This window comes from Pongo pygmaeus, chromosome 8 (genome assembly GCF_028885625.2).
Source record: "Pongo pygmaeus isolate AG05252 chromosome 8, NHGRI_mPonPyg2-v2.0_pri, whole genome shotgun sequence".
NCBI lineage: Eukaryota > Metazoa > Chordata > Mammalia > Primates > Hominidae > Pongo > Pongo pygmaeus.
The window spans coordinates 50548424-50575374 of NC_072381.2; the positions used below are offsets into that span (position 1 = coordinate 50548424).

At 39.6% G+C, this 26951-nt stretch overlaps 1 protein-coding gene across 8 annotated transcripts in view; it reads left to right on the forward strand.

Annotated features, from left to right (window-relative positions):
- Window positions 1-26951, forward strand: part of MARCHF8 (membrane associated ring-CH-type finger 8) — a 143077-nt gene that overhangs the window by 22916 nt on the left and 93210 nt on the right. For 3 of the 8 annotated variants that reach the window (XM_054503437.1, XM_063669848.1, XM_063669847.1), the window contains exon 2: window positions 19074-19166. The exons of 2 other annotated variants lie outside the window; for them this stretch is intronic. The gene's annotated coding sequence lies outside the window, so the exon portion shown is untranslated. Of the gene's footprint in view, window positions 1-19073; window positions 19167-19965; window positions 22874-26951 lie in introns of those variants that run through there. 3 more of the 8 variants (XM_054503436.2, XM_063669849.1, XM_054503440.2) reach the window with 2 other exon arrangements.

The following is a 26951-nucleotide window of genomic DNA, read 5'->3' on the forward strand; positions in this document are numbered from 1 at the left end:
AAGAGAGGGTAGAGACATGGAGAGAAGGAGTGGGGGTGCTTGCTCCCCAGGAAAGTGGAGAGAAAAGAGAGGGTAGAGACACAGAGAGAAGGGGTGGGGGGGTGCTCGCCCCCCAGGAAAGTAGAGAAGGGGTGGGGACACGGAGAGAAGGGGTAGGGGGTGCTTGCCCCCCAGGAAAGTGGAGAAGGGGTGGGTGAGCAGCCCTGGGCTGCAGTGTGGGTGAGCAATCCCTGCAATTGACTTGCCACCAAGGGAATGTGGGTGAATGACAAAGGCAGGCGTCCCCGCGGTGGTAAGACACCAGTGAAATGTGGGTGAATAATCAGGTAGGCGTCCCCACGTGATTAAACACCAAGGGAAGACTGTCTTCCCGAGTCCATGACTGGTGCTGGAGTTTTGGGTCCACGGATAAAACGTGTCTCCTTTGTCTCTACCAGAAAAGGAAAGGAACTGAAATTAAGAGAAGGGAGAGATTGAAGTGTGGCGCCAGGATTGAAAGGAGAAAGAGATTGAGGGATAGTGAGAGAGGTTGGAGAAGACAGTAAAAAGAGGCTGCTTACGCGATTTAAAATTGGTGAGATGTTTCTTGGGCTGGTTGGTCAGAGGACCAGAGGTCGTAGGTAGACCTTTCTCACGGAGCAAAGAGCAGGAGGACAGGGGATTGATCTCCCAAGGGAGGTCCGCCAATCCAAGTCACGGCACCAAATTTCACTCGCGTCTGTGTGAAGAGACCACCAAACAGGCTTTGTGTGAGCAATAAAGCTTTTTAATCACCTGGGTGCAGGCGGGCTGAGTCCAAAAAGAGAGTCAGCAAAGGGAGAAAGGGTGGGGCTGTTTTATAGGATTTGGGTGGGTAAAGGAAAATTACAGTCAAAGGGGGTTGTTCTTTGGTGGGCAGGGGTGGGGGTCACAAGGTGCTCAGTGGGGGAGCTTTTGAGCCAGGATGAGCCAGGAGGAGGAATTTCACAAGGTAATGTCATCAGTTAAGGCAGAAACAGGCTATTTTCACTTCTTTTGTGATTCTTTAGTTACTTCAAGCCATCTTGATGTATAGGTGCAGGTCACAGGGGATATGATAGTTTAGCTTGGGCTCAGAGGCCTGACATTAACTCCTTCAACTTTGTTCTTTTTCAAGATCGTTTTGGCCATTCTAGGTCTTTTGAATTTTCATATACTTTCATATTTCATAGGCTTTTAGAATCAAAAGTCTAATTTCTATAAAAGTGCCTGGTGGGAATATGGTTGGAATTGTGATTTGGGCAGAATCAACATCTTGACAGTGTTGAAATTTTTGAATTACAAACATGGTATATATCTTCATTTACTTAGGTATTTAATTTCTTTCAGCAGTGTTTTGTGTTTTTCAGTATTGGGGCTTCCATATCTTTTGTTAAGTTTATTATTAAGTAATCTGCTTTTTGGTATTAAGAAACGTTTTTAAAATTTCATTTTGTTGGTGGAAGATAGAAATACAATTGTTTATTGACCTGCCATCCTGCAACTTTGCCAAACTTACTTAAATGAATCTTGTTATATTGACATAATTCTTAAGAATTTATTTGTTAACAATTATATTGCCTCTGAAAAGAAAGTTTTGTAACTTCCTTTCAAATATTTATGCGTAGTATTTGTTTTCCTTGCCTATTACATTGGCTAGGATCTTCTATATACTATAATGTTGAGTAGACTTGCTGTGATTTCTATCACTGTCTTTGCCATGTTGCCAGTCTTTGAGGGAAAGTCCTCAGAATTTCATTATTTGCTGCAGGTTTATATGATAGAGGAAATTTCTTTCTGTTTGTAGGTATGCTAAAATTTTTATTTATTTTTTTAACCCGGAATGGATATGGAACTTTGTCAAATGCTTTCATTGCATCTGGTATTATAGTAAATGAAATTGCCTTTTATATGTGAATCCAAATTTTATATTCCTGGGATAAATACTGCAGTATCACGATATATTATTCTTTTTGTAAGTTACTGATTTTGATCTTTCCATGGTTTTGCTGAGGATGTTTTCATCTGTGTTAATCAACTATGGTCATGTTTTATAGTTTTTTATAATTGAAAAATATTTTGGTAATGGGTTTATGCAAACCTTCTAAAATGAATTGGGAATTGTTTACTCCTTTATTTTCTTCCACATATGTCTGATAGACTTCACCAGTGAAACCATCTGAGTTTTGAGTCTTCTTTTTGTAAAAGGGTAGGCTAAGTATTTTAACTTAATAGATACATGGCTGTTTAGATTTTAAAAGTTTTATCTTGTGTCAGTTGTAGAAAGTGTTGTGCTTTTCACTCTATTATTAGTGCTGTGTGGTTTATCTTTCCATCCTCTTTATTTTAACCCATGTCTTTATATTCAAAAGGTATCTCTTGCAGACATAATTGGGTCTTGTTTTTTTCTTCTCCCCAATCTGAAAAAAAGCTACATTTTAATTGGAATATTTAGTCTCCTTGATACACAATTGATCTTCATTATTTGAGGATTCTGTACATGTGAAAATTGCAAAATTTATTTGTAACCCCTAAATCAATACTTGAAGTGTTCCTGTGGTCATTCATAGACATGTACAGAGTAGCGAAAAATTTGAGTCATCTTGACACATTTTTCCCAACTGAGGTCAAATAAGGTGACGCTCTGCCCTCCTGTTTCAGCTCTCATACTTTGAAAAACAAGAGTCCTTTTCCACACATCAAAAAAAGAAAACTGCAGGCCAATATCTCTGATGAATATTGAGGCAAAAATCCTCAACAAAAATACTAGTAAACTAAATTGAGCAATTCATTAGAAAGATCATTCAACATGACCAAGTGGGATTTATCCCTGGGATGCAAGGGATGCTTCAGCATATGCAAATCAGTCTGTATGGTACATCATATCAACAGAATGAGGGATAAAAACCATATGATCATTTCAATTAGTGCTGAAAAAACATTTGATGAAATTTAACATCTCTTTATGTTGAAAAACCCTCAAAAAACTGGGGATAGAAGGAACATAGCTCAACGTAATTAAAGCCATATATGACAGACTCACAGCTAATATCATACGGAATGGGGAAGAACTGAAAGCCTTTTGTCTAAGGCAGTTTTGTCCAATCCATGGCTTAAGGGCCACATTCAGTCCAATACAAATTTGTAAACTTTCTTAAGACATTATGATGTGTTTTGTTTTGCAATTTTTTTTTTTTTTTTTTTTTTTTGAGACGGAGTCTTGCTCTGTCACCCAGGCTGGAGTGTAGTAGCGTGATCTCGGCTCACTGCAAGCTCCGCCTCCTGGGTTCACGCCATTCTCCTGCCTCAGCCTCCCGAGTAGCTCCGACTACAGGTGCCCACTACCACGCCCGGCTTTTTTGTATTTTTAGTAGAGACAGGGTTTCACCGTGTTAGCCAAGATGGTCTCGATCTCCTGACCTCGTGATCCACCTGCCTTGGCCTCCCAAAGTGCTGGGATTACAGGCGTGAGCCACCATGCCTGGCTTGTTTTGCAATTTTTTTAAAGCTCACCAGCTATCATTAGTGTTAGTGGTTTTTTTTTTTTTTTTTTTTTTTGAAACAGTCTCGCTCTGTCACCAGGCTGGAGTGCAGTGGTGCAATCTCAACTCACTGCAACCTCCGCCTCCTGGGTTCAAGTGATTCTTTTGCCTCAGCCTCCCGAGTAGCTGGGATTACAGGTGCGCGCCACCACACCCAGCTAATTTTTGTATTTTTAGTAGGCATGGGGTTTCACCATGTTGGCCAGGATGGTCACGATCTCTTGACCTCGTGATCTGCCCATCTCGGCCTCCCAAAGTGCTGAGATTACAGGTGTGAGCCACTGCGCCTGGCCTAGTGTTAGTGTATTTTATGTGTGGTTCAAGACAGTTCTTCCAGTGTGGTCCAGGGAAACCGAAAATTGGACACCCCTGTTCCAAGATCTGGAATATGACAAGGATGCCCACTGTCAGCACTGTTATTCAATGCAGTACTAGAAGTCCTAGCTAGAGCAGTCAGACAAGACAAGGATATAAAGGGTATCCAGATTGGAAAGGAAGAAGTCAAATTATCCTTGTTTACAGATGATGTAATCTTATATTTGGAAAAACCTAAAGACTCCACAAGAAAACTATTAGAACTGGTAAATTCAGTGAAGTTGCAGGATACAAAATCAACATAACAAAATCAGTGGCATTTCTGTTAGTGAATGTGAAATAGAAAATGTGAAAAAGAAATAAAAAAGTATCCCATTTGGAAGTCACACATAAAATAAAGCACCTAGGAATTACCCAAATAAATGAAAGATCTCTATAATGAAAACTATAAAACACTGATGCAAGAAATTGAAGAGGACACCAAAAAATCGAAAAATATTACATGTTCGTGGATTGGAAGAATCAGTATTGTTAAAATGTCAATACTACTAAAAGCAGTCTACAGATTAAATGCAAATCCTACCAAAGTATCAATGACATTCTTCACAGAAACAGAAAAAAACAATCCCCAAATTTTTATGGAACAACAGAAGACCCAGAATAGCCAAAGCTGTTCTAAGCAAAAGAACAAGACTGGGGGAATTACACTACCTGACTTCAAATTATACTACAGAGATACAGTAACCAAAACAGCATGGTACTGGCATGAAAACAGATCCATAGACCAATGGAACAGAATAGAGAACTGAGAACCCAGAAATAAATCCACACACATACAGTGAGCTCATTTTTGACAAAGGTGCCAAGAACATACTCTGGGGAAGACAGTCTCTTCAATAAATCGTGCTGAGAAAACTGGATATCCATATGCAGAAGAATTAAACTAGACCCCATCTCTTACTGTATACAAAAATCAAATCATAGTGGGTTAAAGGCTTAAAGCTAAGACCTCAAAATATGAAACTACTACAAGGAAACATTGGGGAAAATCTTAAGGACATTGTTCTGGGCAAAAATGCCTTGAGCAATAACCCACAAGTGTAGGCAACCAAAGCAAAAATGGACAAATGGGGTCACATCAAGTTAAAAAGCTTCTGCACAGCGAAGGATACAGTCAATAAAAGGAAGAGACAACATACAGAATGGGAGAAAATATTTGCAAACTACCCAGCTGGCAAGGGCTTAATAAATAACCAGAGTATATAAGGAGTTCTCTAACTCTATAGAAAAAAGTAGTGTAATAATCCAATTAAAAATGGGCAAAAGATTCTAGTAGACATTTCTCAAAAGAAGATGTACAAGTGGCAAACAGGCATATGAAAAGGTGCTCAACATCAATCATCAGAGAAATGCAGATCAAAACTACAATGAGATATCATCTCACCTAATTAAAATGTCATATCCAAAAGACAGGCAATAATAAATGCTGGTAAGGATGTGGAGAAAAGGAAACCCTATACACTGTTGGTAGGAATGGAAATTAGTATAACCACTATGGAGAACAGTTTGGAGGTTCCTCCAAAAACTAAAAATTGACCTATCATATGATCTGGCAATCCCACTGCTAGGTATATACCCTCCCCCCACTCTCCTGCCAAAAAGAAATCAATATATCAAAGAGATACCTGCACTCCTATTTTTGTTGCAGCACTGTTTACAATAGCTAAGATTTGCCAGCAACCTAAGTGTTCATCAGCAGATGAATGGATAAAGAAAATGTGATACACAGTGGAGTACTTACTATTCAGCTGTCAAAAAGAATGAGATCCAGTCATTTGCAGCAATATGGATGGAACTGGAGATCATTATGTTAAGTGAAATAAGCCAGGCACAGAAAGACAAGCCTTGCGTGTTCTCACTTATTTGTGGGATCTAAAAATCAAAACAATTGAACTCATGGACGTAGAGAGTAAAAGGGTGGTTACCAGAGGCTAGGAAGGGTAGTGGGGTGCTGAAGGGAAAGTAGGATTGTTAATGGGTACAAAAAAAATAGAATGAATAAGACCTACTGTTTGATAGCACAATAAAGTGGTTATAGTCAATAAAATAATTGCACATTTTAAAATAACTTAGAGTATAATTGGATTGTTTGTAACTCAGAGGATAAATGCTTGAGGGTATGGATACCCTATTCTCCATGATGTACTTACTTCACATTGCTTACCTGTATCAAAACATCTAATGTACCTCATAAATATATACACCTACTGTGTGCCCACAGAAATCTAAGAAAGGGTTCTTTTCCAGTCTGTTCAGTGCCACATTTTCCACAATTTTATACTTCTTTTGGGGTGACTTTGCTTTTTAAAATGACCCTCAAGTGTAGGGCTGAGGTGCCACCTGGTGATCCCAAGTGCAAGAGGCTGTGATGTGCCTATGGAGAAAATACATGTGTTAGATAAGCTTCACTCAGACAAGAATTGTAGTGCTGTTGGCTGTGAGTTTAATATAAGTAAATTAACAATAGATATTAAATGAGGTGTTTTAAACAAAAACACATATAAAACAAGATTATGTATTGATCAATTGACTAAGGTAGCAGGACCAGAGGCTTGCAGGAACTTAATACTATTTTCCCGAGAGCAGTGGTTCCATATTTGGTAACTCAGTGTTCATGATGACTTTATAGAGCATAACTACTATGAATAATGAGAATTCACTGTAGTTGGGTTTAGGTCTACTAGTTTGCTGTTTGTCTTCTGGTGTCCTTTTTTTTTTTCCTGGTACTCTTTTTCTATTAATTGAATATTTTTTAGTATTCCATTTAATGACTTGTTTTTTTTTTAGCAGTTGCATCCTTATCCTTGCCTACTTAGAATTAACATACCACTTCTCATAAAATTAAGAATTGCAATAACACAGTTCCATTCCCTACCCAGTCATTGTGCTATTGTTGTCATATATGTTTATATTTATTTTTATTTTTATGATGCAGGTTCTTACTCTCTCGCCCAGGCTGGAGTGCAGAGTCACAATCTTGGCACACTGTATCCTCCGCCTCCTGGGTTCAAGCGATCCTCCTGTCTCAGTTTCCTAAGTAGCTGGAACTACAGGCATGCACCACTAGGCCCGGTTAATTTTTGTACTTTTTGTAGAGTTGGGGTTTCACCATGTTGCCCAGGCTGGTCTTGAACTCCTGGGCTCAAGTGATTCACCCACCTTGGCCTCCTAAAGTGCTGGGATTACAGAGATGACAGCCTACTGTCATGTATTTTATGTACACCTATGTTATAAGCCCGATGATACAGTGTTGTTATTGCTTTCAACAGCCAGTGAGTGTCTTCTAAAGATATTAAGAGAATAAATTGAAAAATAGTTCTTTATATTTATCCACACATTTAACACTTCCAGTACTTTTTTTTTTTTGGTAGATCCTAGTTTTTATATGTTATTTGCTGGGGATTAATTTTCTTAGTTTTTGTTTATCAGACCATGTCTTTATTTTGTCTTCACTGTCGAAGGATGTTTTAGCTGCATGTGGAGTTCTGGGCTGATAGTTCTCTTTGAGCATTATAGATGTTGTTGCATTACTTCCTGGCTTTTCTGATTAAAAAAAAAATCAGCTGGCTGTCATATTACTGTTATTGTCATTGTTACTGTTGTTTATTCTTAGTTACTTTCAAGATTTTTCTCTCTTTGGTTTTCAGCAGTTTATCTACAGTGTGCTCAGTTGTATTTCTATTTGTATTAATCCTACTTAGTGTTCTCTGAGTCTTTTGGATTTATAAGTCAGTATTTTTTGCTAAATTTGGGAAGTTTTTGGTTATTGCATCTTCAGTTATTTTCTTTGGTCCAGTTTCACTTTCTTCCCCTCTACCTGCATTTCTGATTATGTACATGTCATAATGATTGATATTATCTCAGAAGTTTGTGAGAGTTTGTTCATTTTTCTCCAGTCTTTTTTTCTGTTTTTCAGTGTGGGTAATTCCTATTGGTTTGTTTCCCAGTTCAGTGACTGTGTCATATTCAGTCCATTGTTAAGATCATAAAGTGCATTTTTTGTTTTAATTTTCAATCTTTTCTGTTTTTGAATTTCTCTTTGGTTGTTTTATACTTCTTATTTTTATTTTTTGAGACGGAGTCTCACTCTGTTGCCCAGGCTGGGGTGCAGTGGCACAGTCTGCTCACTGCAGCTTCCACCTCCCAGGTTCAAGCGACTCTCCTAACTCAGCCTCCGGAGTAGTTGGGATTACAGGTGCCTGCCACCACATCTGGCTGATTTTTATATTTTTAGTAGAGACAGTGTTTCACCATGTTGGCCAGGCTGGTTTCGAACTCCTGACCTCAGGTGATCCGCCTGCCACAGCCTCCCGAAGTGCTGGGATTACAGGCGTGAAACACTACGCCTGGCCACTTTTTATTTCTTTGCTGAGATTTCCTACCTGTTTGCTCAATAAGACCATGTGTTGTCAACTTTCTCTTACTTTTGGTGGGTAATAGCTGAAATAAGCCTTCTTCTGATATGGTAATTCTTGTTAACTTTTGACTGGTGCTTGCTTAACCTTTTTAGTCCTCACTTTAAACTTTTTGTGCTATTCATTGGGTATGTCTTATGTAAATAATATGTAACTGAAATTAATTTATGTTTTATAAAATAATCTTATTTGTCTTTTAATTGGCAAGTTTAATTCATTTACATAGATTATGATTATTGATATATTTGTAATGAATATATGCCATTTTACTTTTTGCTTTCTGTTTACACTTTCTGTGTTCTTTTCTTTTTTGTTCTTTTTAAAAATACAATTAAGGTTTTTTCACTTGATTTTTTTCTTATGGTATTTTTCCTCTGAATTGGTTTGGAAGTATTTTTGTGGTTTATTCTTGAGATATTATCGTAGACTTACGTTAACAAAGCTGAATGAACCTTATCAATATCTTAATTGCCTGCTAAGACAAAGACTTTATCATCTCTCATATATACAGAGGATTGGTTCCAGAACCCTTATGTATACTACAGCCTGCGTATACTCATATCGTGCTGTTGACCCAGCAGAACCTGCCTTTAAGAAAAATTGGGGCTGGGCACAGTGGCTCACGGCTGTAATTCCAGCACTTTGGGAGGCCAAGGCAGGAGGATTGCTTGAGACCAGGAGCTCGAGACCAGCCTGGACAACAAAGTGAGACAGTGTCTCAACAAAAAATAAAAAAATTACCCAGGTATGGTGCTGCAGGCCTGTAGTCCCAGCTACCCGGAAAGCTGAGGCAGTAGGATCACTTGAGCCCAGGAGTTCGAGGCTGCAGTGAGCTATGATGGTGCCACTGCACTGCAACCTGGGTGACAGAGTGAGACTCTGTCGTGGAAGGAAGGGGAAGGAGAGGGAAGGGAGGGAGGGAGAGAGGCTCTCTGTATATATGTGGGTTTTGCATCCCTCATCTATGTTTAGTTTAAAAAAAAAAAACCCCACATATAAGTCAACCTGCACAGTGGAAACCCGTACTGTTCAAAGGGTCAACTGTACTTTAATGACCTCCCCTTCCTCATGCCCTTACCTTAAACACTGATTTTTGAGATTTTTATTTTCTCACTGTTGTTTAAATCCTGTTGCAAGTTATTGTTATTATTTTTAGCATGGGGAATGTTTGCTGACACATACTTGTGTGTTTAATACTTGAATGTCATTTCATCTGACATCTCAGATCTCTATTCTGAGCTCATTTTCTGTTTTTCCACAGTATATTCTTTTGAAGTTTCTTTTTTTTTAAAAAAAAAATAAACTTATCTAAGGACGAGGTTTCTTTAGTGATCATCTGCTGGTCATAAACTCTGTTACTTTAGCTGGGAATATCTTGATTTCATCTTTGTTCTTGAAGGATAGTTTTGTTGTGCATGTGATGACAGTTGACAAGTTTCCTTGATACTTTGAAGATAATATTCTACTGTCTGCTGGCTTGTTACTGGTGGGAATGCTATAGTCTAAGCTAATTGTAGTAGTCTGTCTTCTGTCTTTACTCTCTGTGTTTTAAAATCTTTTCTTTGGCTTTATTTTGCGATTTACCACAATGCCTGTGAGTCTAGGGGTGGATTTCTTTTTGTTTATATTGGTAGGTGTATGTTGTGCTTCTTAAATCTAGATTTAAGTCTTTTATCTGTTTTTGAAAATTCTCAGCCCTTAACCTCTTCATGTATTGCTTCTCTTCTATTCTCTGTATTGTTTCCCACTAGGACTTAAATTAATCATGTGTGAGTCCATCTCAGTCTATTCTTTATGTCCCTTAATCTCTTTAGTATTTTTCATTTCCCTAACTCTGAGTAATTTCTTCCAATTTGGCATGTAGTTTGGTAATCTCTCCTTAGCTGTGACTAATAATGCTGTTTAACTCATTTGGTTTTCATTTTAATACTTAGATTTTTAATTTGTGAAAGCAATGTTTTATTGTTTGAAACTGGCTGTTTTTAGTACTTTGTTGTTTGCTCATTTTAAAGTTTCTTTCTTTTTTTTTTTTTTGAGACAGTCTTGCTCCGTCGCCCAGGCTGGAGTGCAGAGGCTCCATATTGGCTCACTGCAAGCTCTGCTTCCCGGGTTCACGCCATTCTCCTGCCTCAGCCTCCTGAGTAGCTGGAACTACAGGCACCTGCCACCACGCCCTGCTAATTTTTTGTATTTTTTAGTAGAGACAGGGTTTCACCGTGTTAGCCAGGATGGTCTCGATCTCCTGACCTTGTGATCTGCCCGCTGCAGCCTCCCAAAGTGCTGGGATTACAGACTTGAGCCACCACGCCTGGCCTAAAATTTCTTTATTTACATAATTCACTATTTAATAATCTGTTTCAGCCGGGCGTGGTGGCTCACGCCTGTAATGCCAGCACTTTGGGAGGCCGAGGTGGGCGGATTACTGAGGTCAGGAGTTCAAGACCAGCCTGGCCAACATGGTGAAACTCCGTCTCTACTAAAAATACAAAAATTAGCCGGATGTGGTGGCACATGCCTGTAATCCCAGTTACTTGGGAGGCTCAGGCAGAGGAATTGCTTGAGCCCAGGAGACAGACTTTGCAGTGAGCCGAGATCATGCCACTGCACTGCAGCCTGGGCAACAGATGGAGAGTCTGTCTCAAAAAAAAAAAAAAAAATCTGTTTCATAATTACGTTATCTGAAATGATAGTGAAGGCAGTATCTGATGTTTGTTGTTTCTGCTTGCTCTCACTCATAGAGATTTACTTCTCTATGTATATAGTAATTTTTTTATTGTGCGCTTATTTTTCCAGATTTATTTTTATTCCCTTTTTGACATTTCATTATTACCATATTTGAATGCACTAGACAGGTGCCCTGCCATCATAGAGAACTGAAATTCTTTTCCTGTTTATGGAGATTACATGGTTTTATCATAAAGAACTGAGAAAGGAGTGTTACCTTTTTTGTACTCCTTTTTCTCTTTGCCTTATTTCCCTTGCATATTTAAACATATCTTATCCTTGTATGTATCTTATACGAGGCTTTTTTGATTTTAAGGAACAGAAACTCATATCAGTGTTCTTTAAGAATAAAGTGTTCATTTTCAGATCACAAGGAAACTGGAGCTGAATGGCTGTCAGGATCCAACACAGTTCTAGGGAGCAGCTACACTTACTGCTCATTGCATTTCTGCTGTTCTCTTCATGTCTGCTACACTCTTCCCACAAGGCCAGATGCAGGGTCTGACCCACAGACCCTGGCTGAACGACGGACGAAAAAATGCACTCATACGCAGGTATCCAATGAAACAGCGAGCTAGGGGAGCGGGCTAGGGGACCAGGCTGCTCACAGACCCTGAGGAGGGTGTTGTGAAGAGTCAGCAGCTGTGGCCCTCACAAGCTGGCACTGCGGGCATTTATTCAGCACAGATTTCATGACAATGGCTTTGAGTCAACACACTTGTGGGTAATCAACATGGTCGCCCTCCCCGGAGAGAGCAGTCCTGTGTGCGGATGATGAAAGGCCAGGTTCTGAGGCCTAAGTAAACTAACTTATCTAGATCAGTTTTTTTACATCCGCTTGTTATCTAACCTAAGCTTTCAGGCACCGGATAAGAGAGTCTAGCTGCCTTCAGTCAAATCATTTTCCAAAGCTTTTGTAAAACCTCCTGGCCTTCCAAGAAGGTTTGCATCTTTCTACAATTGTTCCTACCACCCTGATGGATCTCCTACAGCCAGAAGGCTTCCTCATCTTCAACATTATCTTTTCTCTGTTTCATATCTCGTTTTTCTCAGCTCCCTCTCACCTCATCTTTGCTTGTGAATCTTTGAGGATCTTCCTTCATATATTCTTTCAGCCTCACCTCCCTTTTAGTGCCTAATTTGCCAGCTTACCTAACTAGCCTCTCCCCAGCCAGCAGATTGGCTGTCCTTGGAGCAGCTGCCTGTGTGTTGCGGGGAGGAAGGATTCTGTGTTCAAATCTCACTGCTGAGGCCCCCTGCCTTGGAAGGGTGCCGTGATGTATACTTAGTGTGTATACTTACAAGGTATTTAAAATTCTTTTTGAAGCCACAAAGTATATAAAAATAAAAGGCCTCTAACTTAGAAAATGAATGACCCAGTTGCAGAAATATATTTGGTGAATTAAAAATTTTTATGCCATTCATTCTTGTATGAAAACCATTGTGAGTCTAATGCACACTTGGAATTTTTTTTGTTTGTGGGTTTCTAGCCAAGAAGGAATTGCAGGTTTCCAGTTACATTTATAGAGGTTTTAATCTCAAAGATTTAATGTTCATGTTTATTTAAATATCAGTATACATAAGAGCATCTTCAATTAAATGAAAACAAATTCTTATGTGTATGAATTAGTAATATAAGAAATGGCCAATGAAATCCCGTCTCTACTAAAAAATACAAACATTAGCTGGGCGTGGTGGCACATGACCGTAATCTCAGCTGAGGCTGAGGCAGGAGAATTGCTTGAACCTGGGAGGCAGAGGTTGCAGTGAGCCAAGATTGTGCCACTGCCCTCCAGCCTGGGCAACAGAGCGAGACTCCGTCTCAAAAAAAAAAAAAAAAAAAAGAAATAGCCTTAGGGACCATAGTATTTCTTAAAAATTCATTATATTGTGTTCTGTAATATAAAGTCAGATAAAAAAATTATAGCACATTTGTGATGGTAGACACTTAACTATCATCTATGTACGTACCACCGTATAGTTTGCAAGTGATTTTCACATATGTTATTATGGCATTCATTCTTACCCAGAGCCTTAAGTTGAAAAGCATACAGGCAGGTTAGATTTACGGTATATTTACCAACTTCTAATTTCCAGATGATGACAGGGCTAAAGTTATTCATTCCTCTCCTAAAATTCGTATTCCTCCTGAATAATTGAAATTGCCATAAATTACTACATCTTAAACTATACCTTTTCTTTTTTTAAAGATGTATTTACTTGGAATGTTATTTGGTTTAAAAGGCAAGAATTGTCAAAGCACAAGTGGGACTTTATTATAAATTCTTTTTTCTGATTTTACTACATATTTCTTCCCTTTAGGCCTCAATGTGTTCTGTTCTATTTATTCAAAATAGAAGTTTTATTTGTGGTACTGCATAATTATAAAAAAAATCAGTTAATATTGAAAAGGTGAAAGATCCTTTGTACCTCTGCTCCCATTTTCTCCCCGCATGCTCTCCGGTCTCACTGTCAGTAGCTGGGTGTTACACATACATATACATATGTGTGTTTGTATGTACACACAGCCTGCTAGTGCTGGAGGCAGAACTGAGAGCCACCACCCTGCGACTGGCACCAGAAGTGCAGCCACTGTTGTCAGTGCAAAGATCGTTTGGTTGATAGGTCAACTGTCATGGCTCTGGTCATCAGGATGTTCCTTGTTACCCATGCTGCTGTCAGTCCTGTGGCAGCAGCTGCTGCTTTCCATGCTGCTGATTCCTTGAAGTGTTACTGTTCTTCAGAGCCTTTTGAGAATGTCTTTAATTTGTTTTTCTTAGAACAAATCACACAATACCACTATCATCCCTTGCTTTTATGTAGGATAGTGTGAATGACAGATACCATGTTGTCCTCCAAGCCACTACTCTCTTCTCATGGTCCGTGGCTTTCTTTGGATTAAACCTGGACTCTTGCTGTAGAATGAATGTCCGTTCCCCAAGATCCCTGCCTCCTGGAGATTTCTAGGTACTTTTGGTAAACAGGTCCTTGTCTGCCTTGACTCTGCTAGTATCCTCAGTCATGTACAAAATCTCTATCTTTCTTGGAGTTGTCCCAGTGCAGACTCAGGCTAGGAGTCATGCTTCTGAAGAATAATGTAGGAAAGTGATTTTGAAAAAGGAGTGATTGACTAAGAGTTCATCTGTTACCAAAGATAATTAGAACTATAGTGACACATGGAAAAATATCAGTGATCACTGGTCACTGATACTGATCATTAACATTTCTTACATAATATACTGTTATTATTACCAAATTTATAGCTAAGTCATTTTTTTTGTAGGCCTGCATAAGCATATTTAACTAAAGGTCTGTTGAATGAGACTCACATAGTGCTTCCCCAGGTACCTGACCTAAGGCACCTATGAGTCTATGTGCTTACCAGGGGCCTTTCCATCACTGTTATGGGGCTGCCTAAGCAGTGGTAAGCCTTTGTTAAATGCAAACATGGAATGAGTCCTTCTGCAGCCCGTGCGGCCTCCTCTTAGCTGTGGGCCTGCCTCTTCCTGTTTTGGTTCTTCACTTCCGTTTAGAGTGACCCTGAAACCACATTCCAGCCCTATCTTCATTTCCTCTGCATGGGAGGTCATATGGTCTTCTGTTCACAGTCAGACTTAAGACTCTTCCTATTTTCTTTAAGGACTGGTTGTTTTCTATTTGATGTTATTGTGCTGGTGATCCACAATGTATATTGTCAGAAAATAATACTTTGAAAGCTTGTGGTAGCTAGAGGTCTGTGTAGGACAGAATAAACAATGGGTAGGAAGTATTAAGAATAAGCACCTTTTGGGCCAGGTGTGGTGTCTCACGCCTGTAATCCCAGCACGTTGGGAGGCTGAGGCAGGTGGATCACCTGAGGTCAGGAGTTCAAGACCAGCCTGGCCAACGTGGCAAAACCCCGTCTCTACTAAAAAGAGAAAAATTAGCCAGGCGTGGTGGCGCGCACCTGTAATCTCAGCTACTCGGGAGGCTTGAATCAAGGAGAATCACTTGACCCAGGGAGGCGGAGGTTGCAGTGAGCCGAGATTGTTCCATTGCACTCCAGCCCAGGCAACAAGAGCGAAACTCCGTCTCAAAAAAAAAAAAAAAAAAAAAAAGAATAAGCACCTTTTGTTGTTTAATGGGTATAGTTTCAGTTTTGCAAGATGAAAAAATTCTGGATATTTGTTTCACAACCATGTGAATATGCTTAACACTATTGAATGCTGTACACTTACAGATAGTTAATTTGATAAATTTTATGTTTTGTGTTTTTTACCACAAGAAAAAAACCATTTTTTTATGGAACATAGACTTAAAAGGTTAAGTACAGGGTTTTGGATTTTTTGTCTTTTTAATACTTGATTCTATTTACTCATCCTTTACTACAAATTGGATCACTAGATTAGGGTTTTGGAAGGTTTAGCAGAGCAGAGAAGTATAGCAAACAGAATTCATTCATTTAACATTTATTGAGCACTTCCCGGGTAGCAGGCCCTGTGCTTTAAGTTGGTAATTCAGAGAAATAAGGGACTTGACCCCCAGATGCCTCTTTTGTGGAAAGAACTGGAGAAGCCGTTTTAACATAAAGCAGGAAATCCTGAAAAATTTTATATGCCATTAACATTTTATTATTAAAGCATACAGACATACAGTCATACATAAAAGTTTCAAAACTTTTATTATGGAGAATTTAAAACATACACAGAAGTAAAGGAAGAATACAGTGAACCGACTTGTGCCTGGCTCCAGCTGGCATCCACTCATAGCCTCTTTTGTTTCTTTATATTCCTCTCCCAGTCCATTTTTGGGGGTACATTCTTGTTCTTTTCATTTTATCTGTAAATATTTTAGTACTTTCACTGAAAGATAAGGGCTGTTTTTCTTAGAATGAATCACACAATACCACTGTCATCCCAGAGTGATTTCACAGTTTTGTGTGTGTGTTTGTGTGTACTGTGATTTGTTTGCATCAGGATCTAAATAAGGTCTACACATTACATTTGGTTGATAGGTTTTCTTCAATATCTTTTAAGCTATAGGTTTTCCTTATTTTCTTTGTTCTTGAAATGTTAGTTACTGAAAAAATCATGTCTTTTATCTTGTGCACTTGCTTATACTGTTATATGCGAATTTTGCGAAATGGTTTTTTTGCTTTGAAACAGTAGTGACCACTTATTCTTCACATAGATCCATTATTTAATCATGGGCATGCAAGGTTTTGCAATTCTAATTTCATCGTTCCTTTTTCATTTATTCGCTGGAATACTAGTATAGAGAAGTTTCTTTTTACAGACTATTCAGTTACCCAGAGGTATAGCTTATACAGGGAAGTCAGGTTAAATGAGTGACTCTTTCTCTTTACTTATAACTCTTGGAGGGTCCCTAGCATTTCCAAAAATGGCCAATGTTTTTTCCTTTATTTTAAAAATATCATAAACACATACTCTTTTCTTTTTCTTTCTTTTTTTTTTGGAGACAGGGTCTTACAATGTTGCTCAGGCTGGAGTGCAGTGGTGTAATCATGGCTTATTGCAGCCTCAGCCTCCTGGGCCCAAGTGATCCTCCTGCCTCAGCCTCCCAAGTAGCTGGGACCACAGGCATGTGCCACCAAACACAGCTAATTAAAAAAGAAATCGTTTTTGGAGAGATGAGATCTCACTATGTTGCCCAGGCTGGTCTTGAACTCCTGGCCCTCAAGAGATTTTCCTACCTTGGCCTCACAAAGTACTGAGATTACAGGTGTGAGCCATCACGCCCAGCCAACATGTGAATTTAATACGTTTGATGATTTCTTAAGTTCATTGCAGTTATTATTTAATGAGTTAATTACATTAATTAATGATAGCGTCTCACTGTGTTGCCCAGGCTGGTCTCAAGTGATCCTCTCTCCTTACCCTCCCACGTAGCTGGGACTATAAGGCCCAAACCAGTGTACCCAGCCACATTTATTCTTATTAATGATCAAATTGTCCCTTCTTCTTTTTTTTTTTTTTTTTTTTGAGACAGAGTTTCGCTCTTGTTGCCCCGGCTGGAGTGCAATGGCATGATCTCAGCTCACTGCAACCTCTACCTCCTAGGTTCAAGCGATTCTCTTCCCTTGGCCTCCTGAGTAGCTGTGATTACAGGCATGCACCACTACGCCTGGCTAATGTTTTATTTTTTATTTTTATTTTTGGAGACAGAGTCTCACTCTGTCGCCCAGGCTGGAATGCAGTGGCGCAATCTCAGTTCACTTTAGCCTTCGCCTCCGGGTTCAAGCAGTTCTCCTGCCTCAGCCTCCCAAGTAGCTGGGACAACAGGCGCGCACCACTATGCCTGGCTAATTTTTGTATTTTTAGTAGAGACGGGGTTTTGTCACATTGGCCAGGCTGGTCTTGAACGCCTGACCTCAGACAATCCGCTCGTCTTGGCCTTCCACAGTACTGGGATTACAGGTGTGGGCCACCACGCCCGGCCCTAATTTTGTATTTTTACTAGAGATGGGGTTTCTCCATTTTGGTCAGGCTGGTCTCGAATTCCCGACCTCAGGTGATCTGCCTGCCTCAGCCTCCCAAAGAGCTGAGATTACAGGCATGAGCCACTGCACCTGGTCCAAATTGTCCCTTCTTTGGCCAATGGGAGTGCCTTCACATTAGCTCCTGGGTCATTTTGGCATGAGTGCTTCTGATGGCTTGTTGCTTTCTTGTGTGACAAGATGTCCAGGCTTATCTTGTACATTAACAGCCATAGATCTGGAATTATCCCTTTCTTTAACCAGCCCTGGTTCCTTTCAGAGGGAAATTGTATTTAGTGACCACAGTCTGGAAACTACAGATTGGTTGTCACTTCTAGGCCTTTTCAGTGGCTAGGAAATACGTTATTTTTAAGGTAAAATATTTTATGAGTTTCATACTGATTTTTCCAGTATAAACTTAGGAACAGATGATTTTGTTGAATTTCTTTAATTTTATATTTGTCTCATGCTAAAAATTTTGGTTCTTGATCATAATCATATTGATACCATTACTTGTCAGTGTTACTGCTGACAATATGATTACTGAAAATAGTTTAAGAATTTAAAGCACTTTCCCAAATTCTTTTCATTTTTAGGATAGATTCCTCTAGGGATGTCTGGTAAAACTGTTTTAAGTCATTTGAAATAATTCCTTTTTGCATGATTATACCACCAATTCAACAAATATTTAGGGTCATTGCACTTTGCTTTTGAATTTTAGAGATGACAGTTTTTCAATTATTTTTTAAACAATTATGGAAAACATATACATGGTTCCCGAGCTAAATGTGTAAAACAAGGCGGAATCAGAGAAGTCTAGCTCTGATTGTGGTTCCCTCTATTTTTCTTTCCTGCATTCCATTTAAAACATAGGAGCAAGAGAGTGTGTGTGTGTGTGTGTGTGTGTGTGTGCGCGCATGTCCCTGCATGTGCACACACATATAGTTTCTGCCTCCTAATCCCATCTTAGGTGAATGGTAGCACACTATGTATAATTTTCTTCTTGCTTTTTTGTCTTCCTATTATTTCCTGCTGATCACTCCATAGAAGTATATAGAGGCATTCTTCATGCCTTTTTTTCTATTTCATTGTGTGAATTTACCATAGTTTATTGCCAGTCCCATATTAATGGACATTTGGATTGTCTTTAGTGTTTTGCGTTAGAAATAGTGCTGCAGTGAATACCTTGTACATACATACTTATTTTTTTGTTGTTATTGTCTTTTAGAGGGATATTTCAGTTTTAAATAAAACAACTTGACTTCAGGAAGTATTCAAGTGTAATGTTAGTGCTACTGATGGATTGTTCTGGGAATAGTGGAGGATGCAAAAGGCCAGTCTTGTGATCTAGGGTAGTAATCTTTCTTTGTGTATTATGGGTCCTCTCAGTTCTGTATTATTGTTCTTGTAAAAACCACATTTGTAGAGTAGCTTCTGTGTTTTCTAGTTTCACTCTGTTTAAAGTAGATTGAGACTTTAGGAACATTTGAAGCAGTCAGAGCATAGAATTCTATCTTTTTTTTTAATTTAAAATTTTTTTTGTAGAGATGGGGTCTTGCTGTGTTGCCCAGACTGGTCTCAAACTCCTGGCCTCAAGTGATCCTTCTGCCTCAGCTTCCCAAAGTACTGGGATTACAGGTATGAGCCATTGCACCTAGCCAGGATTCTGGTATTTTAGTATTGTTTTCTTGTCTTTTGTACTAGTTTTATGTATACTCAATTTGTCAAAAAATTTTAAGGAAAGTAATATGCCTGTATGGATGCTTTCCAAAGTATTCAACTTAGGTTTTATAGAAATAGTAACTTCTTAGTTTTGTAGCCACGTTTGTCCATTTGTGATCAGTTTATGTAGTATTCAATTAAATTATACCATTGCAGAATGAGTATAACTGACATAAACAGGTTTGGAGATTAAGCAATAGGTTTTTGATAATGTACACAATTCAACTGGTAGTAGCAGAAATATGCACATTGTTAGAGAGTAGCTTAAATGTGAGCATTCTTTATTTTCTGGGCATTCACTAATCTATTTTAGGGAGGAATGATAGCAGCAGTTCACTTCTAAAATTTTCCAGTTCCTAGTAGGAGCCTGGCACTTGGAAGATGCTGGGAAAATTGGGTCAGACTATGAGAATATGTGCTTGTCCATTTGTTTGCTTAGGTTAAATGAATGAAGTATTCTAGGTCTTCCCAAAGGGATTTAAAATAAACTAAAAATCTCTAAGACGTGATAGCTGACTTTAAAAACTATTCCTGATTTACGTTTATATTACTTTAAATTTGGTCTTGGGTTATTATTTTGATGATTGACTAAAACATTTTTTTGCTTTTATTATAGTTTTTTCACTAAAAGGTGTTTTCTAGGTGGAGAAAATTGAAAAGAATGGATTCCAGGATCATAAAGCGAGTAATAGTTTGTAGTGTTTTTTTTTTTTTTAACATTCTACCACCTGTGTGCCAGTTAGTAATAAAACTACTAGTTTTTAATAGACATTCACCACCTTTGGGATTCCACCATGGGAAAATGGGAGCAGTATTCCTTTTCTTTCTTTCAGCTTCTTTAGTATATATACATATCACAGTCAATGGTGCAGAAAGGTTAGGAAACTGGAAGGATACAAGGTTTAGTCATAAGGAAGCACAAATTAAAGTTCCTGGAATATTTTTACCCCTGCTCTGTATGGAACACCGTAGGGAATACTAAAGAAACGTGATGGTACAGAAGACTGTAGGGATTGCTAAAAAATATGCAACAGTCCAGGGATCATATAGCCTTTTAAGTAGGACAGGCTTTGTACCCTGCAAGGAATGATCTAAACTGTGTGATATATTGTATCAGTCAGAGTTCTCCAAAGAAACAAAACCAATAGGGTGTGTGTGTCTCTCTGTGTGTGTGTGTGTGTGTACAGATATACCTATATATATATAGATAGCTAGATGAGATTGGGAGAGAGAGATTTATTTTAAGGAATTGGTTCATATGATTGTGGAGACTAAAAAGTCCAAAATCTGTAGGGTGGGCCGGCAGGCTGGAGGCTCAGGGAAGAGTTGATTCTGGAGTTCAAGGCTGAAGGCAGTCTGCTGGCAGAATTCCCTCTTCTTCTGGGGGAGGTCAGTCCTTTTTATATTAAGGCCTTCAACTGATTGGTTGAGGCCCACGCACATTATGGAAAGCAGGATATTTTACTCAGAATCCACCAATTTAGAACCTGGGTGTGGTGACAGGCACCTGTAGTCCCAGATACTTGGGAGGCTGAGGCAAGAGGATCACTTGAGCCTAGGAGTTAAGTCCAGCCTAGGCAACATAGTGAAACCCCATCTCCTAAAAAAACATTGCATCTCTTAAAAAAATGTTGAACTCAAACCAGGGGCAGTTGACAGAGACTCTTGGTATCCTTTCTGTGTATCTTCCCACTCCCAATCTGCACTGTGATTTTATGTTCTTAATAAGAGACTTCTGACTTATGATAATGTTATGTGCATGGGGCCTGGTGAATATTTACTTTCTAGTTGTCAGAAGAATGAGACTAAAACAGTTTTCTTGTGCATATCTGTTTTGAGAAGCAGGTCTGGCATTACTCTCATTGTATATCTAGGAGAGGAAGTTTCAGCTGAGTCATGTATTGACTTGAGACCTGGAGCAGGTGGATCACTTGACCTCTCTGAGTGTTTCCTCGTCTGTAAAATGGGAATAAATCCGGTCCTGCCTTAAAAAAAAGTCTGCCAATTTAAATGTCAGTCTTATCTTAAAAATACCTTCACAGAAACATTCAGAATAATGTTTGACCAAATATCTAGATATTGTGGCCTAGTCAAGTTCACATGTGAAATTAACCATCACTTATATTGAAGGACTGTTTTTATGTGACTAATGTCCACCTGTAAAGAAATTGGGTAACTGCTATGGGTAGTAAGGAAGGGAAAGGGGAGTATGTTTTGCTTGTAGAGAAGAAATGCTTTGAGGTGTGGTCTGAAGGCCAGGGAATTTTGGGCCTGATGGGCAAAGAGGAAAGAGCATCTCAAGAAGATGGGACAGCATGAGCAAAGGTAAGGTTGACCATGGCATGTACAGGGGTCCTTGAGAAGATTTGTCCTGCCTGGGCAGACATATCTCGGATGGTCAGGGGATAAGGTGAGTACTGAGGCAAATTCTGCTCTGGTTTTTCTGGTTTACTGCAGTATGTAGAGAATATGCTTGTTCTGGCCTGAGATGACAGCTGACTGGTGCAGAGCAGTGTGTGCCACTGTCCTTATGTGCTGCATTGTACAGTGACATGCTGAGAATTCTTTCTGCAGGAAGCACTTCAAATGAAGTATAATTGCCTTCAATTTTTCTGTTATAAACTTTGGCCACAGTTTCTACCTCTGTCAGCCTACTAAAGATGCTTCACAAGATCCATGTGTTTGTTAAGGATCGTGAGATCTTCAAGAGGTATGGATTGCTAGAAGGAATTCTTGTCTCTAAACGTTGGGAATATTTTTGGATCTATTTATTAATGTTATTCTGTAGTAGAAATAGAATTGAGCACCTTTTTCCCCGTATTATAAAGATCATAATTAGCTTTGAATTTATAATAGGTATGAAAACACCTTATAAAAACACTACTGATAAAAACTATTATTATCAGAGGAAAAAGTAGCAAAAACAATACGTGGTAAATTGTTACAAAATGGCTCCCAGTGAATCACTGCCCCCTGTCCCTGCTCCCAGCTCTGCCTGTTTGCAGTATGACTTCACTTGTTTCTCCCATTGTCTTAGTCTGTGTTGTGCTGCTGTAACAGAGTACATGAGATGGGGTAATTAATAAAGTACAGAGATTTAGTTCTTACAGTTCTGCAGCGTGGGACGTCCAAGGTTGAGGGGCTCACATCTGGTGAGGGCTTTCTTGCTGCATCATCCCATGGTGGAAGGCAGATGGGCAAGAGAGCATGTGCATGGGATGGAGAGAAGGGAAGGAGGCTGAACTTATTCTCCTATTAGGAACCCACTCCCATGATAACTAACCTACTTCCTCAATAACAGCATTAATCCATTAGTGAGGGCAGAGCCCTCATGGCCTGATCACCTCTTACAAGTCCCACTTGTCAGCACTGTTGCATTGGGGATTAAGTTTCCAATACATGAACTTGGGGGACACATTCAAACCACAGGACCCATCAAGTGGTAGAGTCTCTTTTCCCCTTTCTTGACTTTGGTCTCAATCAGCAGACAGTGCAAGCAGAGGCACCATGTGTAGTGGGTGAACTGTCTTGGGATGCTGCTGCCACCATGTGAAGAAGCCTAGAAGAAAAGGCCACATGGATAAGGCCCTTCCCTCCCTGCTGAGCCCAGCGAAGCAGCCTATGTAAGTCAGGTAAGGGCAGCAGAAGAGCTGCCCAGCCAACCCATGGAATTATGAGAAATAGGAAATCATGGCTGTTCAAGCAACAAAGTTTTGGGTAGTTTGTTACATAGCAAGAGAAAATGGAACATCTTGTGATAAGTGGCTGGAATCCATGCCTGCAATTCTAATCATGGCTTCATTACTGAGCCTTCAAGGAGGCAGAAAAGTAAACAGGTTTCTTCTCTAATGGTGTGGTGAATACCCAGGGAGAATGCTGGGCTGCTGAAGCCTTGACCTATCCTTCATCCTCCTTTCGTTATCTATAGGGATCAGACACTGTTCTCTGCAGGGGAAGCACTGAAGAGCTCTTGTAGGAGCTCAAGAAGGTAGACTATTTCTTTTCTTTCTTTTTTTTGAGATGGAGTCTTGCTCTTGTCATCCAGGCTGGAGTGCAATGGCATGATCTTGGGTCACTGCAACCTCCACTTCCCGGGTTCAAGCAATTCTCTTTCCTCAGCCTCATGAGTAGCTGGGATTACAGGCGCCCGCCACCACTCTCGACTAATTTCTGTATTTTTAGTAGAGACAGGGTTTCACCATGTTGGCCAGGCTGGTCACGAACTCCTGACCTCAGGTGATCCACCGCCTCGGCCTCCCGAAGATTATAGGCATGAGCCACCGTGCCTGGCCAAAGGCAGACTATTTCTGTGCTTGATGGATTGAAGGTGTTTTCCAGGTGTTGAAAACACCTGTTCTGTTTCTCAGAAGTGAAATGCTAAAAGAACCCTAACAAATCTTCTCTTTTCCCTTTTCTTAACTTTGAGTGTTTTCAGTATTTTTGTATTCTATTACTAAGGGAATACTGTGGCTATTCCATAATTTCCCTGAGATGCAAAATCTTTCAGAAAGCCCAGACATTAGTCCAGGCCCTTTTTCCAGTTAATTGCACCTGGTTTACCTAATTCGCATACCTGCCCCAGTGGTTGTACTGAGGTCTTCCCGAGTCATGGAAGGAGTCCCGATAGCAAGCACTGTCTGGAGCCAAGTCCTGCCTGCCCCACATTAGCATCTCACTCTCATGCAGCTGTGTTCTCTCTCTGTTACTCTACTTCTGGGGATTCTAAATTGCATACACTGCCTTTCAGTCTACAGCCTGACTGCTCTCTCTTAGCCAAGCACTTGCATTTGGACAGGACTTCAGCATTAGGCTTTGTTGTTTTCCTTAGGGGCCCAGTTTTTATGGAATTTTTTCCTACTGGGTAACATTGTTGGCACACCTTGAATCCATCCATTCTGCCGCTCTTCTTGGCTTCAGCCTCTGAGGTTGTGTGTTGGAAAATTACCTTGCATCTTCTACTGGAATAAAGATGAAAGAACATAAGGATGTGGGCTATAGTTTTTAAATGCACTGTTTCTTTTCTGTGGCTTGTGATACAAATTTGCAAGTGAACTCAAAATGCTACAGTTAAATATCTGCCATGAATTCGACCTATTTGAGGCGTATCTTAGTGCCTTAAAATAACCCACTTTTGAAGTATCTAATTTATTATCTTTGCCAAATTTTAGGCAGATATAAGCATTGCTTTGGTTAAGTTGTCCCTCTGTATAGACAAAAAAGGCAACAAAAGTCCTGTCACTATTTAATACTTCAAATGTGAATTCCATGTTGTCTTCTATATCCATAGGGATTATAATAGCTCTTCTTTACTATAACAAAGACAGGAACATATCATGTTTTATCTTAGTCCTTCCTGTAGCAGTGCCACTGTGAAATAAAAAAAAACAAAAAAAAACCGCTAGATATTTTAGGTTCACCTGATCGGTTGCTGCACACTATCACATTTAGTCAAGCATAAGTTGTGCATTTTTATCCATTCTAACATCTCTGAAATTGGCACCTTGGAATCCCAGGTTAGTCAGGGGCAATTATGGTCTAGTTGCATAAAAGCTTCTTGTTGGCACCTTCTGTAAGGTCAAGCAAATGCTAGCAGCTGAGAATCCTTGAAATATGGCTGTGAAAGCTTGGGCAAGTTGATTAATTTCTCTAAGCTGTGCATGAAAGGGAGATAAAAGTTTCTCTCCTTCCTGGCACTGCTATGAGATTTAAATGAAATATGCATGTAAAGTACTTAGGATTTGCAAATGCTTTCATCTAGTTTTTTCCTCCATTATTATTGACAGGCAGTATTTTTATACTTTTTAGTTTCTTCATATACTTTATCTGTTTAAATCATTTATGCTTTGGATTTTATTTTCCACTTATTTTCAGCATTTCTTATTTATTATTCTTTTATTTAACATTTATTGTACCCTTTATTACCTCTAGTAATGATCTGAATTTTTTTGGTGGGGGACAAGGTCTTACTATGTTGCCCGGGCCAGTCTAGAACTCCTGGCCTAAAGTGGTCCTCCCACCTCAGCCTCCCAAGTAGCTGGGACTACAGGTACAAGCCACTGCACCTGGCAATGCTCTAAATTACTGTAGGAGATTTAAAAACTAACAAACTTCAGTCTTTTGTTTCTGGATAAACTTTAGTCTGTGGGATGTGTTTGTATGTCTTATGATTTCTTCACTATTTGTAATTGCATATATATTTTCTGGTAGTTAACTTTTTTTTTTTTTTTTTTTGAGACAGGTTCTCCTTCTGTCACCCAGGCTGGAGTGTAGTGGTACAATCTTGGCTCACTGCAACCTCTGTCCCCTGGGCTCAAGTGATCCTCCCACCTGTCGCCCAAGCAGCTGATACCACAGACATGCACCACCACGCCCAGCAATTTTTTTTGTATTTTTAGTAGAGATGGGGTCTCACCATGTGGCCCAGGCTGGTCTCAAACTCCGAAGCTTAAGTGATCCACTCACCTTGGCTTCCTAAAGTGCCAGGATTACAGGTGTGAGCCACCACTCCTGGCCTGCTTTATTCTTGTTGCATTAAAAAATTCCAGCTCATGACCGGGCGCTGTGGCTCACGCCTGTAATCTCAGCACTTTGGGAGGCTGAGGCGGGCGGATGGCCTGAGGTCAGGAGTTCGAGATCACTCTGGCCAACATGGTGAAACCCTGTCTCTACTAAAAATACAAAAAAATTAGCCAGGAGTGGTGGCGTGCACCTGTAATCCCAGCTACTCGGGAGGCTGAGGCAGTGCAATTGCTTGAACCAGGAAGGTGGAGGTTGCAGTGAGCTGAGATTATTGCGCCACTGCACTCCAGCCTGGGCAACAGAGCAAGACCCTGTCTCAAAATAATAAATAAATAAATAAATATTCAGCTCATTTTTATATTTTAAAATGAACTCACTGTTTTTAAAGCTAATAGTTTTAACAGGCCAAGCCCAAATAACAAAATTTGTATCAGACTGTTTTTTAGTGGGTAACATATGGAGACTTTGTGGTGTTTCTCTGTCATCTTCCCTGAAATTTCTCAGAGCTTTCAAGTTTAATTTTGGTCTTCGTTTCAGTAAAAGGCAGGAGCAGGGCAATCTTTATAGCTTTATAGCTTAAGGTTAGCCTTGCTAACCAGTGGTTAAGTGAGTGAGACAGAGGGTGAGATGTGATGTGGCAGGGGGAGCCTTCTTTCCTAGCTGAGTGAAGGGAAGAAGGCTTTGAGGTGATACTAGTGCAGTAGCATATTTGGGCTCTCATTCAACTGTTGGATAGCAAGCTTCTGTAACTTGCTATCTATCCAGCATTGGGTTTTTTGACTCAAAGGTTGAAATTTCTCATCTGTAACTTAGGAAACTTAAGTTTTCCTCTGTCTTAAAATGCTTTGATCAGTAATTCTTTACTACTTACACTTGTCATCTTTTAAAATTATTCTTAAAGATACTTAGATTACATTCCACTATATTTGAATTCCATTTCAATTTTCAACTAAGTCTGATGTGGTCAATCTGCTGCAGATATTTAAAGATCAGTGGGTTTCTTCCCATCTGAAATGAATTGTACCAGGTTGACAAACATGAATTTTTGTTAGTTGTTTCCAAATCTCCACTAGGGTACTTGCTCAGGATTTGAGACGGAGAACAGTGTTGCTTAATAGTTTGAGTTACAAATGAAATTCTCAGCCATTTTTGCCTGCTGTCTCAGGGAGATTGATCCAACCA